This window comes from Notothenia rossii (genome assembly GCF_949606895.1).
Source record: "Notothenia rossii genome assembly, chromosome: 5".
Taxonomy (NCBI): domain Eukaryota; kingdom Metazoa; phylum Chordata; class Actinopteri; order Perciformes; family Nototheniidae; genus Notothenia; species Notothenia rossii.
Genome location: NC_136903.1, coordinates 27,217,762 through 27,234,400, shown reverse-complemented (window position 1 = coordinate 27,234,400; position 16,639 = coordinate 27,217,762). Strand labels below are relative to the sequence as shown.

General features: G+C 40.0%; 1 long non-coding RNA gene across 1 annotated transcript; it reads right to left on the bottom strand.

Annotated features, from left to right (window-relative positions):
• Window positions 1–10,396: 10,396 nt before the first annotated feature.
• Window positions 10,397–12,185, bottom strand: LOC307041084. The gene is made up of 3 exons (XR_013808682.1): window positions 11,560–12,185; window positions 10,799–10,846; window positions 10,397–10,617 (listed from the first exon to the last, which is right to left on the bottom strand). It is a non-coding gene; the product is annotated as an uncharacterized lncRNA (long non-coding RNA).
• Window positions 12,186–16,639: the final 4,454 nt, after the last annotated feature.

Sequence of the window (16,639 nt, the reverse complement as noted above, 5' to 3'; positions counted from 1 at the left end):
CTCTCTGTCTTCCACTCTCTCTTCGCTGACTCCATTGCATCCATTAGAGACGCGATGAATGTGCATGGATATCAGCGAGAGAGTGCTGAGAGCAAAGGTAGTTGGGGCCATTCAGGGACAGCGATGTGCATCGAATACTTATCCAATCATCCTGCCTCCTGGATTTCAAAGCAGGCAAAGTGCTGAGCTGCTTTCAATATTCCCCTGCCTTCTAGAAGGAAGAAGAAAACCACAGAGCAGCTTCAGCTTTTTTCTTTAAAAGGCCCTGATAGAGATGAAAAACAAACAAAGTCAGAGAGTGGCTGAAAGATAAATATTTATGCTGGTCAAGTGTGAGCCGCATGCATAAAAAACAATCAGCTAAGCCTGATCATTTACAGTTATTAACGCCTGTCACCAGCAGTATACAGTATTATTTATGTGTGTGTGTGTGTGTGTGTGTGTGTGTGTGTGTGTGTGTGTGTGTGTGTGTGTGTGTGTGTGTGTGTGTGTGTGTGTGTGTGTGTGTTTCCTTGTGGTGAACTGTCAGTTTATCAATTGATTCACATGCTCCTATGTAAGTGTGTTTGAAGTACAACATGTTTCTCCGAATTGTGAAGAACTGGAAAGACAAGTGGAATTAGTATGAAAATCTTCCCTGACAACAGACGCCCTGAGGGAGGGTGTGAAATGCACAGAGGTGACTTTAATTCAAAGTGACAGTCAAAGCATCTTGGCCTGCGGGCAGCCATTGCTTTGCTTTGTTTTAGCTTTACTTCCAGGATAAAAGCCATTTAAAACTCATTAGTTTTATCATGCTCATAGAGGCATGGCCCAACAAGTCATGTCTTTTTTAAACATGATGAAGCTCAACTTGACACTTGTTGAAAGTCTTGTTGTTGCAGACCTCCAGTTGTCTAAAGTTTTATCTTGCTGCATTGATGTAAAGCAAGACCATACCCAGGACCTGTATGGCTTAGGGTCCACAGCCAATCAGATCTGGTTGCGGCCTGAGTCAATTTAGCATTATTCATATGACCTGAGTGAATGTGTTGGTGTGTATTGTAATTGCAACATTGTATCTGTAGGACGATAAGGTAGAGGTCAGAAGTTAATCCTGAAGAGCCGCAATAAATTCAGTTATTATTAAATAGCAAGTTAGCAATGCTAACGTTAGTAGCCTTAGCAACAAACAAAGTCCTGTTTGTTAACCATCACCATGAGAATAATTGGCCTACGCTAAAATAGCTAGTAGTTTACCCATTTAACCAGGAAAAAAACGTTTATGGCAAGTGGAATGAATCACATGCATGACGGTCAGGCATTTGTTTATAGCAATGAGCTTTGAAATCAGTGCCAACCAAGTCGGGTTTCGGTCCAGCTTTTTCAATTTCCTGTCTAGTATAAAGTGACTCTTTCAAATTATTTTCGGTACACTTTTGTGTTTTTGGGTGGACTGCAAAATAAAATTCCACCCTAAAACAATTCAACAACATTTACAATGGATCATGCAATCCTGTCCCATTATTATCACAAACTAAAGGGCTTAAGGTACTCAACATGATTTACAGGTGTTTAGAATCCAGGTACAATGGAGCTTAACAACACAATCCTATCAAGGATCGTACAGAGAATGTTATCTGCATGGGCAATGCTTAAGGTTAAAGTGGATTTCAGTTTAAATAAAGAACAGGAGCCTCTTCTAAACTTTGTTTCAGCAGTTAACAGAGAGAAATCAATCGCTGATTAAACTTAACCTTGTCTACACAATGCATTGATGCCACAACTTGTACTTTATTTAAGCTGGAAAAGTGTTCTTGCTATCGCTGTTGTACTCTTTGTGTTGGAAGACCAACCCTAAAGGAAGACTTGAGACCTTTCTCTGGCGGAGCTTTATCTGGGGTACAAAGGAAATCATGAGCTGATGCAGAAAAAGATAAGATAAGAAGTACTTTATTGATCCCAATTTGGGAAATGTTTGCGTTGCAGCAGCATAAAAAGACAAGGCATTGTACATTAGAGAAATTAAAAGACTATGATGAGGCATTCTGAAGAAAATATACAACTAAAATCCCATTTCAGTATTAACCCTTAGTTGCACTTAACAGTAAGAAAAGCACCAAAAGCTTCTTAATTTGAATGACTGCCATATGCTTTTAGTTTCTCTTTTATATAACTTTCCATTCAACACCAAATGATGTAATCACAACTATAACGCCAAGCGTCTGAATTAGCACTAAGCAAAAGAGTGCTAACGCACTTAGCACATAAATCACAGTAGAAATATGTTATACTTCATCGGATCTGCACGAACAAGATATCATATCAAAGCTGAGATTCCACAGATTATAAGTATCATCACAAAACTCGCGGCAGCGAAGTCGAAACCAGACAACACACAACTTAGCTTTACGGCGCCAAAGCGGCAAATACGTCTTACCTTTGCTTTTTCCTGATCAAAAGTTGTGTTCAAGGGCATTAAAACGCATTATAAACGCTGCTGAAGGTTAATCCAATGTCTCTGTGTCACTTTGAAATGATTACTGACAAACCATCATAACATTTATGTCAAAAACTGAGTTTTCATATAGAGTGTATGAGAGCTGTAACCCAGCTTCCGGTTTTGGGCATGCTGGCTGCGCATCACTCATTCACCAATGGGTAATGTTTAGATGGATTTAGGAACTTCCCCTCGATTCTATTGGCTCTAACGTTTCAAAAGTGGTGTCAATCACCAAAATCGACCGACGGGTTCCAGATGGCAAATACACCCAAATGACCCCAGAGGTGGGTTTTCTTTTTTAAAACCTCTCTAAAAAGGTCAGATTTCACTTGTTTTGCATCAATCTTGATACAGGGTACTTCTTATATGTTATAGTTTGGATTCCTAAAGCTTTTAGTCTACTATCCCATCATTCAAGGGTGGTTTTCACTATAAGTAATGTAATGTTTTTTTGGACGGAAACTATCATTTAAGTTTTTTTACTATGTTCAATCTGAATTTACTTTAAAATAAAAACATCTATATTGATTCTGATTCCTCTACATCCAACTCACAGGTGTATCATTGCTTTGAGAAAAAAAGATTATTAATTTAACCCTTTCAGAAGTGAAGATATGGTCATTTGTTCTGGGAATGTCATTTTCGAGCCTGAGACCTGAAAAACAGGCTTGGGGCTTAAGAGGTTAAGAGTGACGATTATAAAGGGATCATAGGTTTAATTTCTTTACCGGTATAATTTGCAGTGATTGAATTGATCTGGCTTGTTCTTTTTCTCTTCTTTAACGTGCCGCAGCCTGCTCTTCGCAGGTCACGTAAAAGGTGAGCTCTGCATGAGGTAGGATTTGGTACAGAATTTCAGCCGAACAGCATAAAGTAGAGTCCATGAACGATGAATGATATCGGAATTTGAACGTGGAAACTGACAATTTAGTAAAAGTTAATGTGGTACTCCAGTAGACACAGAGCAGCATAAACACTACGTTCTACTACTGCTGATCAGCGAGTGTTTGCTTTCCTGTCTGCACAATGGTGGAACAAGCTCCCTTTCTGCTGTCATGATCAAAAGTTTATGTATTTGCATTCTTCTTGCACTTGTGAGGATACAGCATTGGATGTGGAGCTCAATAAAAGTTGCTCACTGGCGCATAAAGCATGTCCTGTCTCTTTTGGCCTGCTCTCTTCCCAAAGAGCAGTGGTTCTCAAACTTTTTCTGTCAACTCCATCACAGGATTCTGAACAACTCTGGATTAGATTTGTAGCGCATTTTACAACTTTTAGGACCAAATAATTAAAAAAAGAGCTAATCATGTGTTAATATTTACACATTTATTTACCTTAAAGGTCACCTATTATGCAAAGTTCACTTTTTCATGTCTTTTATACATCAGCATGAGTCCCCTCTGTTTAAAGATATTCTGAAAGTTTCAGGAAAAAAGATTCTCTCAGTTTTTTTTCCGATCCATCCATTTATATATCTGAAAATGAGCTGATCAGATTTTGGCCACTTTATGATAGCGAGGGGAATGGCACCTTATTTTCATTTCAAGTAAAAGACAGAGACATAGACTATATTGTCTCCTTGACTCCACCCATATGTTTCTGAAGAGCAGTTATGAGGCTCAAAGTAAGTGGCTCCTTCATGTCACTGTAGAGTTAAGCAAGCAAGACCCAGATCCAGATAATACTGATAATACCTTTATTTAAAGGATAAGAAACAAACTCGGACAAACAGAACACTCCCCGGTGAACTCAGTCACCAACAAAAGACGAACCAACACTGAACACAGGAAGAGACAAGACTAAATACAGGGAGGGGTAATCACGAGACGAGAAACAGCCGGGCAGGGGAGGAGAAACACAAGGGCCACAGGTGAACACAATCAGACAACTAGACACAACAGGGAAACTAACGACAGGAGGAACAACACAGAGAGGGACCAGACAATACACAAGGAGGAAAACATGACGGGGAGAATCGAACAGCAGAATAAACCCAAACCTAGACATAAAAAACTAAAAACGTGACATAACATGAGAATCGTGACACTTCAACCACATTCTTGGCACATTCCTGCCCACTTGTCTTAAAATGGGTGAATAGGTGGCTCTTCATTGGAGCTGTGGTATGCGCGGGTGATGTGGAAGAGCAAACAACAGTCATAGCCACCAGAGAAGATCCAATGAAACTATATAAATATTCATCAAAGCTACCTTTTTCAGTGTCTACACTCAGAAATTCCAAAAGATTTCTTTCTGCAATGCTGTGATATTGTGTTTCTTTCCCTTTTGATGCAGCATGTTGGGTCTCATTCATTTCACTGTGGCTGTGTGAAATAAGGTTTTACCCCTCTTCTCTCAAATTGCACTTTTTAACAAGTGCAACTTTTTCTAATACTATTACAAGCACAAGATATAGGGAAATAATGAGGAGAGTCCAAAGCCGGTCACAGTAGATTAAGCAATCGAGTATTTAAGTATAGAGCTTCTCTGCTTAACTCAGTCTGAATCTCAGCTACTGTAATCCGTCCCTTTAGAATAGCAAGAAGAGCTAAAATATGTTTTGAAAATTAAATGTTCATCTGCGAAAAAGCTGAGACTTTGTGGGAGCTGTCATGTAATATTTGATAATAATGCGTAAATGCGCATTTTAAAAAGCAACTTACTTGCTATGAAAATGTCCATAACCATAATGTCTGCTTTCAAGAGGCATTTATTTCACTGCTCATTTTGTCTGTTAATGTGGTTTTGAGTGGTCTAATTGTTGTTAAAGGATGAAAGCATGAGACACTGATGACTATCTATTTTGAGGACATTTTCCAATGAAATTATAGAGATTGGGTTATTATGCGAAAGGTCTAATTACGAAATGAAGCATACATTGCAATTATAGGAAGGATGGCAGACAGGATGGATCCTGCAGACTTTCTAATGGTTTTGTAATTAGACACTGCGCTTAAAATCCCTGGCAGCATTCGGCTGTGGAGTTGTCTTTCCTGTCTCACACCGCTGCACACTCACAATCAGACGCACCAAAACATGTGCAGGCACGTACACATGTAAATGGCCACCAGCTTGGACTCTATGCACCAGTCCTCTTACAGTAATTGGGTGTGAAATGTATCTTGTCACCTGCTGTGAATGTGAATCAACTCGCCTGCAAAGCAAGTGTTTGTGTCTGCATCTCCATCTCGACATTTGTGTATATTGTATGTACACATGAGTTTATTCTGTGAGTGTAATGCAGTCCGTTGGAACGATAATGTTTGTATCTTTTTTTTTTTTACACTCACTGAACTCTGAATGTACTCCGGTTAATAGATCTTCTTTTGAATCTTCATTAACCCCTCACTTAAACCACTAGTTAATCTGTACATTTCTTCTCTTGTGCAATGTGAGTTAATGTGGGCATCCACCTCCACATTGCAAAAGCAAAACACAGACGACAAAGAATGCTAAATAACGTTTTTGTACTCTCTGTGTGTCAAAGCTGTTTGAATAAGATATTTTGATTTCAAGAAGATGAATGGGATGTGGCCTCCTCGCCTCCTCAGAGTTCTGCTCTGACCTGCGCTCTGCAGACAGAATAACCCTGCTTGATGCCACAGCGAGGAGAAAGACATGCACAGACACACAACTTTGATTTGGTTGTCAAAGTGTTACCTGGTTTGGGACCCCAATATATGTCCGACATGCTGCTCTGTTACGAGCCAACGAGAGCTCTGAGATTATTGGGGGGGGGCTTACGAATAACCCCCCGCTCAGAACAAAACAAGCCCAAGCTGCTTTTAGTTTTTATGTAACGCACAAAAGGAACAAACTTCCTGAAAACCTGAGTTATTTTATGTCGGGGCTAAAAACATTTATTTATTTACATGTCCTTTAACTTGTTTTATCCCCACACTTCTTGCAGCACCTGTAACAATGTTGTTTTAAAACTATTATATATCTCGTGGTTTTTATGAATCTGTTTTTCCATTGTGTTTTTTAATTGTGTTTCTCTCTTTTGTCATCCTATTGTGTTACTAAAGTAAAATATTGACAGCATTTCCGATCGCAGCAGCTTGAGTGTTGTTTCACCAGTAAACATTTTTTAAATAAACTCAACCTTCTCATTAACATCTACAGCGGTACTCAAAAGTGAGTTTACTCAGTACCAGTGCTTGGTGTATATGCAATGTGGCAGAGCAGATAGCACTGTCTTATGTCGGTGCATATTTCTGGTTGCCGAGGCCTGGGGGCAGCAGTTCTGCTGGAAATAGTTCAGCACCATGGAGAGATCCTGCTCGGCTCATTCTTTCCATCTTGAGAGAGATCAAAAGGCAACAAAATGCCTGTAAGTGGAAGATGCTAAGGAATAGCATCCAGCTCTAGCAAATGGGGTTTATTTTATAAGTCATATTTTGTGGTATGGAGCCTTCCAAAAAAAAGTGTTTCAGTGTCAAGAGAGAGCGGCGATGGAAATAGGCTTGCTAAGGTTAGCATCTTGAGCTGTAACGATTTTTCCTATAGCTCTCTTCTTAGGAGACAGATTGACGTCAGCCTTAAGGTGCTTAAAGAGAGGCAGTTATTTACTTGAATGGCCTAATGAGTCCTGTGTGCACTTATGTCTGTGTATGGGTGTGTCTTGTCCTAAAAATCTGACCACATGTTCATAATGTGGCTAGACAAAGCAGCTCTGGCGCAACAACACATTAATTCAGATTGAATTTGATTTGTTGGCAAGAATGCACAAAGCCTCACAACAGTGGGTGCATCCACTCAGTAATATGACGACAATACCAAAACACCAGGAAGCGTGCATGGAGAAAAAAATAAATAGGCCTTTCACATGAGAACACTGTTGCCACATCAATGAAAAGTAATTTAGGAATATTAAATCATTACATACTATTGTCATTGTATAATTACAATTCATTATTGTTATTATGGTTTTTAGTTACTATCATCATTTATTGATTCACATCAATGAACACTTAAAACAATAAAATGTGTCAAGCGTAACAGTGCCAGATTTAGCTTTGAGCTAATTTCCATCCGCAGTCCCTCACATACAACATTTAAGAAAATGACATTTTACAAACATGGCAAAAACAAATACATGATATGCAAAAAGTGCAAAAGAGTAAGAGCAGCATACACAAGTATTTACCACATGGCAGTACAATAGCAGCAACGACATAATAAAGTGCAAGAGAAGATAAAGAGCTACATAAAGTGCGAGAGAAGATACCCCTGTGTTAAAGTGCATTTAGCGGTGATTGCACGTCTGTTTGTTTCTCAACCATTATTTAGTGGGAATGCTGTTAACAGCATTCCAACTAACTGTTATTCTACGGACGAAAAGTTTATTATTCCGCCGGTATCTACGCCCACCTCACTGTAGTCGCATGGGCTACCTACTGCCATGATTTAGGCCACTTTTAATGGGCTTTTGCCCCTCGTTTTCCCTGTTTTTTGTGGGTTTTGCATGGTTACTAATTTGATCGTAACGATATCAATTATGCGAGTTGCAGTCGAGCCCACATGACTGCAACTGCGACTGGGCGACTGGGCTCACGCGGCCTATCAGCCGTAATGATTTCCGAAACTTTTCTGTGCTTTTGCCGGTCGTTTTCCCTGTTTTCGGGTGTTTTTCGCAGGTTTATCGGTCGCTATGCGACCGATTTCAATAGGGTCTTCGCCGACCTCTGGTCTCAGACCCTAATGAATAATCGGTCCGATCTCAATAATGTGCTATTTACGCCCACCTCACTGTAGTCGCATGGGCTACCTACAGCCATGATTTAGGCCACTTTTAATGGGCTTTTTCCCCTCGTTTTCCCTGTTTTTTGTGGGTTTTGCATGGTTATCGCTCGCTTTGCGAGCGACTATATAGAGGGCCGCAGTGACGCGTCGTAAAACCCGGAAGTAAACTTCTTCCGGTTCCTTTGTCAAAAACCAATGCAAATTCTCCATAGGATTTTGGAAAATAGCTCGAAATAAGGTCTGTGGTTGACACACATTTAAGAGAGGGATCACGTTTTGTTCAGCCGGATAATCTCCACATGTCAACCCTACTTTTATAATTTTTGAATCATAAATCTAGTCGCCAAAAGCGAAATGCTAACGTTATGCTATAAACGAACTACAAGCCAGTACAGCAGCAGGCTCGCACGACTTCAACGTCACGCCAACTTAAGATCGTTTCAACTGACTTGCACTGAAACTGCACTTTGAACACTTTAAATATATTAACATTTTAAACTGTATATCCCGGTTATCTAGGCCCGTTTTGTTTAATGTATACCACGTTTATCTAGGCCCTTTTTGTTTTATGTATACATGTCACAATGTGGGAAACGATATTTCGATATTTCTGGATGTATAACACATGTAGAATTTTTGACAATAAAGCTGAATTTGACTTTCGCGTGCTTGCATATTTTAACAGAGCTTTTCATTTTAGCCACACTGAATTTAACTAGAAGTCAAGGCTGTGTCAATTACCAGTCTGATATCGTTTTACAAAGATGACAAGAAGAGTGTAGATAGAGGAGAGAACCACTACAAGTCAGGACACGTAACAGTGCAACCTAGATGAAGGTGTGCTTACCGGTGTTGTCAGGGCTAGCATGAGGGACAAGGTTTATAGTGTCGGTGAGTAGTGATAGCAAGAGTACCGTTAACCTTTTAAGACCGAGTTAATTTATTCACATTAATTCCCATCAACAAATCAATTGTATGTGTCACATGAAATCTTTATTAGGCAAGGCAAGGCAAGTTTATTTATATAGCACTTTTCAACACAAGGCAATTCAAAGTGCTTTACAAAAAATGAAAGACATTAAGAAAATGGCATTTAAAATCAGTCATTAAAAAGAAAAGCTAATAAAAGAAACATTAAAAGAAAAAATACATGGATAAAAGTTACAGTGCAGTCTAAGATATGAATAGTTCAATTAAAAGCAGCGACAAAAAGAAAAGTCCTCAGCCTGGATTTAAAAGTAGTAAGAGTTGCAGCGGACCTGCAGGTTTCTGGGAGTTTGCTCCAGATATTTGGAGCATAATAACTGTACGCTGCTTTACCATGTTTAGTTCTGACTCTGGGGACAGAAAGCTGACCCGTCCCTGAAGACCTGAGAGACTTGGATGGTTCATAATTTAGCAGGAGGTCAGAAATGCATTTTGGTCCTAAACCATTCAGTGCTTTATAAACAGCAGCAGTATTTTGAAATCTATTCTTTGACACACAGGAAGCCAGTGTAAAGACTTCAGAACTGGAGCGATCTGATCCACTTTCTTAGTGTCAGTGAGGAACCAGTGTAAAGACTTCAGAACAGGAGTGATGTGATCCTCTTTCTTAGTGTTAGGGAGGACTCGAGCAGCGTTGTTCTGAATCAGCTGCAGCTTTCTAATAGATGTTTGAGTGAGACCTGTGAAGACACCATTACAGTAGTCCAGTCTACTGAAGATAAAAGCATGGACACGTTTTTCCAAATCCTGCTGTGACATTAGTCTTTTAATCCTAGATATGTTCTTTAGGTGATAGTAAGCTGATTTAGTAACTGTTTTAATGTGACTGTTGAAACCAATAACAAATTTAACCCGCTGACAAGAGAGCCCACCTCCGAAGATCGTGACTGGCTGAGGGACAGACTCGGGGGCAGGTTCTCAGGAATTTATTGGCTTCTCTCCCCCGAGCCAGAAGAGGAACACTACAGCTTGGAAACACTTACTGTTCCTGAAATGATCAAATCTGTTGGGCATCAGGGACCTGAGGCAATTGTGGCAAGCATGGCATTGTCTGAAGAGCAACAGAGGGCAATTCAGGTGGCTACCACTGGTCAGCGAACCAACCCAAACTGGCATTTGTTCAGGAAAGGAAGGTTGACTGCCAGCAACTTTGGAGCTGTCCTGAGGTCAAAGCGTGTGACTGCTTCCTTTATTGCCAGGGTGCGAAGGCAACAACAGGCCCTTGATGGTGTTTTGTCTGTACAGTGGGGGACTTTGAATGAATGTGAGGGCGTCAGGGCATTCACCACTGCAACTCAGATGCAGGTCCATGAGTCAGATTTGTGGCTCTCCCTATCAGGATTGTTGGGGGCATCTCCGGATGGTCAGGTAGGGTCTTCCGCTGTGCTGGAGGTAAAGTGTCCCTACGGAGCCAGTGAAATGACAATTAGTGAAGCATTGCAAATCAAGGGCTTCTGTGTCAGTAAGGAAGGAGAAACATTCAGCCTGCGTGAGGAACATCCTTACTGGCACCAAGTGCAAGGTCAGCTTCAAGGAAGAAGAAATACAAAAATTGTGAATTGTTTTTAATTTACATTTACTCGCCTTTGCAATGTTGTGGTTGTTAGAGTGTTAGGTTTCCTGTCAGCTCGTCTGTTGGGAAGATATAAAATATAGTTTCATGGAAGTCACACCGTCACATATACTGTAAGAGCATTAAGACATACAGTACATAGGTTAAAACAAAACATCTAAAGATATAACCTTGCACTTTAATAAGTCTCGTGAACATTTTCACTATTTTGACATTTTTATAGATGAAAATTGAACTAAAGAAATAAATGGTAGATTAATCCTTTTTGAAAATAGGTGTCAGCTGCTATACTAATTATAATAGTTATATTTCTTAATTAATTAAGATAAGATATTACTTTATTGATCCCAATTTGGGAAATGTTTGTGTTGCAGCAGCATAACAAGAAAAACAAAATATAAGTTATTATATATACAAAAGTATGTGAGGGATGGAATATTAAATTGAATATAAATGTAAAATGTACATGTGATTTTACGTCCAAGAGAAGCTATGGAGCAGGGAGTTCTCTGCCAGCCAGAGGTGATTTGTTATTAGTTCAATATGTCAAACTGATTTCCCTGACTACAATCTTTAGTTACATGGTGAAACGTTATGCTGCTTTTACTAATAAGACTTATCATATAAGCCACACAGGTTTTAATAGGATGTATTCATTATCTTTACTTATGTTGCGGTCTTTTCAGCAGTGCCATCTCTATAACGGCGATACAGTCACTACCCATTATTTACATTTCACCGTGACATGGACAAAAATGTAACGTCAGCTTACCTCATGGCACGAATCCAGACTCTCCTTTGGAAAACATTGGCCGGGAAACGATAGAACAAGCACGTTTCATGCGAAGACCTGTGGCTGCAACCCGGAGCAAAGCAACAAACCATTGCGTAGCTAACTAGTAGCGCTAGCTTTAGCTAACGTTAGCTAACGAAACGAACTGCAGAGTAAAATTGGAAAACACTGGTAATTAATTATTCTATCATTTGTAAAACTACGGTGTTAAAAACGACAATTTCAAAAATACGGATTCTAATGGTCAGATATAGATATACAGATACTAAAGATAGGCAGGTACTTGCTTTCAAGCAGAACACAGGGGAAAACAAACTTAGCGGGAGTGTTTACGTGTTCGGCGTAATGACGTACAACGGCCTCGACAATTTCTGTAGTCCTATTCAGCCATTCGGTAACAACCATCGTTTTTCAGACACGTAAACTCTTCAAAAATCCCCAGTGGGGTCACTGCTGATGTATTTAATGTCGTAGAACAAAACGTCAATTACCTCTTAAATTTGTGTCAACCACAGACCTTATTTCGAGCTATTTTCCAAAACCCTATGGAAAAAATGCATTGCTTTTTGAGGAAGGAACCGGAAGTGCTAAAAATGCTAACTTACTTCCGGGTTTTAAGACGCGTCACTGCGGTTCTCTATTGATCGTAACGATATCAATTATGCGAGTTGCAGTCACGTGCACTATCAGCCGTCATGATTTCCGAACCTTTTCTGTGCTTTTGCCGGTCGTTTTCCCTGTTTTTGGGTGTTTTTCGCAGGTTTATCGGTCGCTGCGCTAATTCCTAATTATTCACTTTTTTTCTTACACATTACATTTCAACAGTTTAGCGTCAGATTTTCAGCATAAAGCATTCCCACTAGCAATTTCTTCAGGAATTGCATTCTCTAGTTTAGTTGGAATGCTGTTAACAGCATTCCAACTAACTGTTCTTCTACGGACGAAAAGTTTATTATTCCGCCGGTATTTTTGGCCCTCTTGTCCTCCCGCATTGAACATTGCAGAAACCCAGTTCAAACATCAAAACGTTCAGGTTGGTCGGGAATCGATGGCTATTACTTTTCTCATTCATAACTTTCATAATTCCAGAGATACATCCCATAATACATCACATTTTTAACATTAAAGTCAATGGAGAAAATCTTCAGACTTCAACAAATCTTCATGCAATCCAACTGCTAACTGTTCATTCATACTTTCACTCAGACACCTCATTCTAACTTTAAAATGTTACACATCTTTCTGACATTATTCATGTAAAACAACTTTTAAATCTAATTATTACTTTTAGAGATATTAAACATTGTTCAGACCTTGTTTTAGAGGTTTTCTTCACATTTTAACATTAACTAGAGTGTGTGATGTCACAGCTAGAGTGGAGCTTGAAATTCGCATTCATATATATTTTTTTAAACTGCCATAATTCCCAAACCCTACATTCCTGAGACATAATTTATCATGACAAACGTAGGAAAACATCTCGTAGCTTGAAAAATGACAAATAATTAAGCAAAAAATAATTAAACAAAATGCTTTTTGAGGGCATGAAGTGACAAAAACGTTCAACATTCCTCCATTAAACCCCATTGTAATTTCAGGCAGATATTTCCTCACGGCAGCAGCCGCACACCTTTAGTTAAACTGCCAAAAGGCCACATTATTAACCCGAAACTACACAGAAATTACACTTCAGATACTCAACTTCCTTAACATGCTTCACGTTTTGAAATTTCACAGATATCTGTTACGGTTCTTCCACAAAACGTTCACATGTAAGAGGTTTATCTCTCATTCAGAACAATGAAGCCTTTGATCTCTACAGAGCTTGTTAGCTCAACTATAAACACCTCTGTAATGGAACACGATGATGTCATCAATCAAACTGACATGCTCAGAGCAGCAGTCTTCAGATAGCAGTGTGCAAACAGTCCAGCCGTGAAGACATCTACGGGACAGTTTTGAGATTTCTTCAAATGCCGTTGCCATGGCAACACAATGCTCGCCTTGAAACGAGGTTTTCTCATAACTTCAGTGAAAATACTCCAAACAGCCTAGAACTTCACAGGTTTGGTAACGATGCAGCCATCAACGCATCTAAGCGTAGTATGGGGTGTCATCAAATGCCGTTGCCATGGCGACGGACCACTCGCCATGAAACACGATGTGGCTGTAAGTCCCATCGACACGGTCCAATCATCCCCCAATCTTCACTTGTATATCACCGGTCCATGCCTCAACAGCTCTACGCCAATTCTGAGATCTAACCATATGCCGTTTCCATGGAAACGCATCCCTCGCCATAAAACATGATGTCGCTATAAATCCAATGGACACGGTCCAATCGTCCCCCAATCTTCACTTGTATATCACCGGTCCATGCCTCAACAGCTCTACGCCAAATCTGAGATCTCACCATATGCCGTTTCTATGGAAACGCATCCCTCGCCATAAAACATGATGTCGCTATAAATCCAATGGACACGGTCCAATCGTCCCCCAATCTTCACTTGTATATCACCGGTCCATGCCTCAACAGCTCTACGCCAAATCTGAGATCTCACCATATGCGGTTCCCATGGAAACGCATCCCTCGCCATAAAACATGATGTCGCTATAACTCCTATGCAAATGTTCAAAAAGTGCTCAAACTTCACATGTGTGCTAACAGTCTAGCCATGAAGACATCTACGGGAAAGTTTTGAGATTTCTTCAAATGCCGTTGCCATGGCAACACAACGCTCGCCTTGAAACACGGTTTTCTCATAACTTCAGTGAAAATACTCCAAACAGCCCAAAACTTCACAGGTTTGGTAACAATGCAGCCATCAACGCATCTAAGCGTATTATGGGATGTCATCAAATGCCGTTGGCATGGCGACAGATCATTCACCATCAAGTTAGTTTAAAAGTTTGCAGTTCAAGTATTCTGCTGATATTCCAAGCCTTTTCACTTTCTTTTCTTCTCTCATCACACATTCAAGCCCCCAGTGTTCATGTATCATTTCAATCTAAATTATTCACTTTTTTTCTTACACATTACATTTCAGCATAGCAGTTTAGCGTCAGCTTTTCAGCATAAAGCATTCCCACTAGCAATTTCTTCAGGAATTGCATTCTCTAGTTTGAGTTGACCTTTGAAGCTATTGAGAGTGGGACAATCCCGCATCTCAGTTGGGAGGCTATTCCAGAATGAGCTGCCTTTAACGGAGAGGATATTTTGTCCAAAAGTGGTCCGTCTACGGTGGACATCACAGTATCCTCTGGTTTCTGACCTAGTGTAGCGTCCAGTGTGTTTTTTGTAGATGAATTCCCCTAAGGGGGGGGCAGCCCATGTAAACATTTATAAATAAAGCACATACTTTTAAAAGACTTAAAATTGTCCAAACTCAAGAAATTGTGTTTTTCTGTCAAACACCTTGATAGCTCTTTTGCACAGCTTTTTTGTTTTAAGGTCCCATGTCATGGCCATTTCTACTGATCATAATTCCATTGTTGAGGTCTACTAGAATAAATGTATATTGTGCAATTTTCCATAGTATGTGTATTCACTCTCTGCCCTATACGGCTTGTTGGAGCTCCTGCCCCTCCCCCACCCCCCCGTGAGCCCAGTGTTCGTCTGCGAGACAGCGGGACACAGTGAAACCCAGTGAAACCCAGTGAAACCCAGCGCGAAACACACACACACCCGCAGCCTGGCTGGGAGTTTGTGTGTGTGCCCAGGCTGAGTTCCGCCAAGTGTGTGTGTGTGAGGATGTCTTCGAATTGGTCCAAACATAACGGCTCCGTGGACGTAACGTAACAATACCCGAAATACGTCACTATACCCAAGAAGTAAACAATGGAAAAAGAGAAATCTCCAACGAGGCGTTCTGGGGCAGCATAGACAGCTATTTTCTGTGTTAGAGTTGTACTCGCTACAGGGTGTACTTTGAGGGTTTGTGACTCTGCAGACCGTTTTCATAAAAAGCTACATAACAGACAAGGGGAAGGGTAATAACCGGAAAAGCATGACATGGGACCTTTCAATCAATCAATCAATCAATCAATCAATCAATCAATCAATCAATGTTTATTTATATAGCCCAATATCACAAATGTTACATTTGTCTCAGTGGACTTCACAGTTTGTACAGAATATCAGTATGACAATACGACACCCTCTGTCCTTTGACCCTCACATCGTACAAGGAAAAACCTCCGGAGAAAACCCACAGTTTAAAGGAAAAAATGGGAGAAACCTCAGGGAGAGCAACAGAGGAGGGATCCCTCTTCCAGGATGGACAGACGTGCAATAGATGCCGTGTTTAAACTTTCAGGTTTGTGGCACAAGTAAACGACCTGTTTGTAAAACAGTATTCAATATGGGATAGAATCATACAGTGGAGGTATGACTTTGCAGCATTGACAGTTAAGAAGGGACTAATTTGTTTAAAATGTTTGCAAGTTGAATTGAATAATATTTGATACTTTCTTAATGTGTTTCTTGAAATATTAATCATCATCAATTGTGTGCCAAATAAAATATGCACAAATAAACATTGTTACCAAGCAGCAGGTAACATCTTGAGCCTCATAGAGCTGGAAGAGGCGTTTTTCCCACTCCATGTTGTATTTCTTCAGTCAGATCCTTTTCAAAACACGGATGAATCAGGAGAGCGCTGCACGAGTATACCCCTGTGATCGCTGAACACGCTCATCAGAGCAGAAAAGTAGTTCTCACAGAGGCTTCTCATGTTAAAGCAGACTTGACGGTGAAAAGACAAAACGTGATATAGTCTCCAAGAAATAGTGACAAATGGTGAGAACAGAGCTGGTTCTACTCACTACTATCAACCAACTATATAATAAATAGTTTTAAAATATTAATAAACTGTATTCAATGAAGCCACTGTCTACTATCGTTAGACGCTTCATCCCACATGAAGGATCCTGCTTCCAGTAGTGTTAGGACGATTGTTATATCAGGCATTCAAGCCTATAACAACAACATAGAGCCTCAGACTGGAACAGAGCCATCATATAAAAAGGATGCTAAATACTTTCTGATTTGAATGTTGTA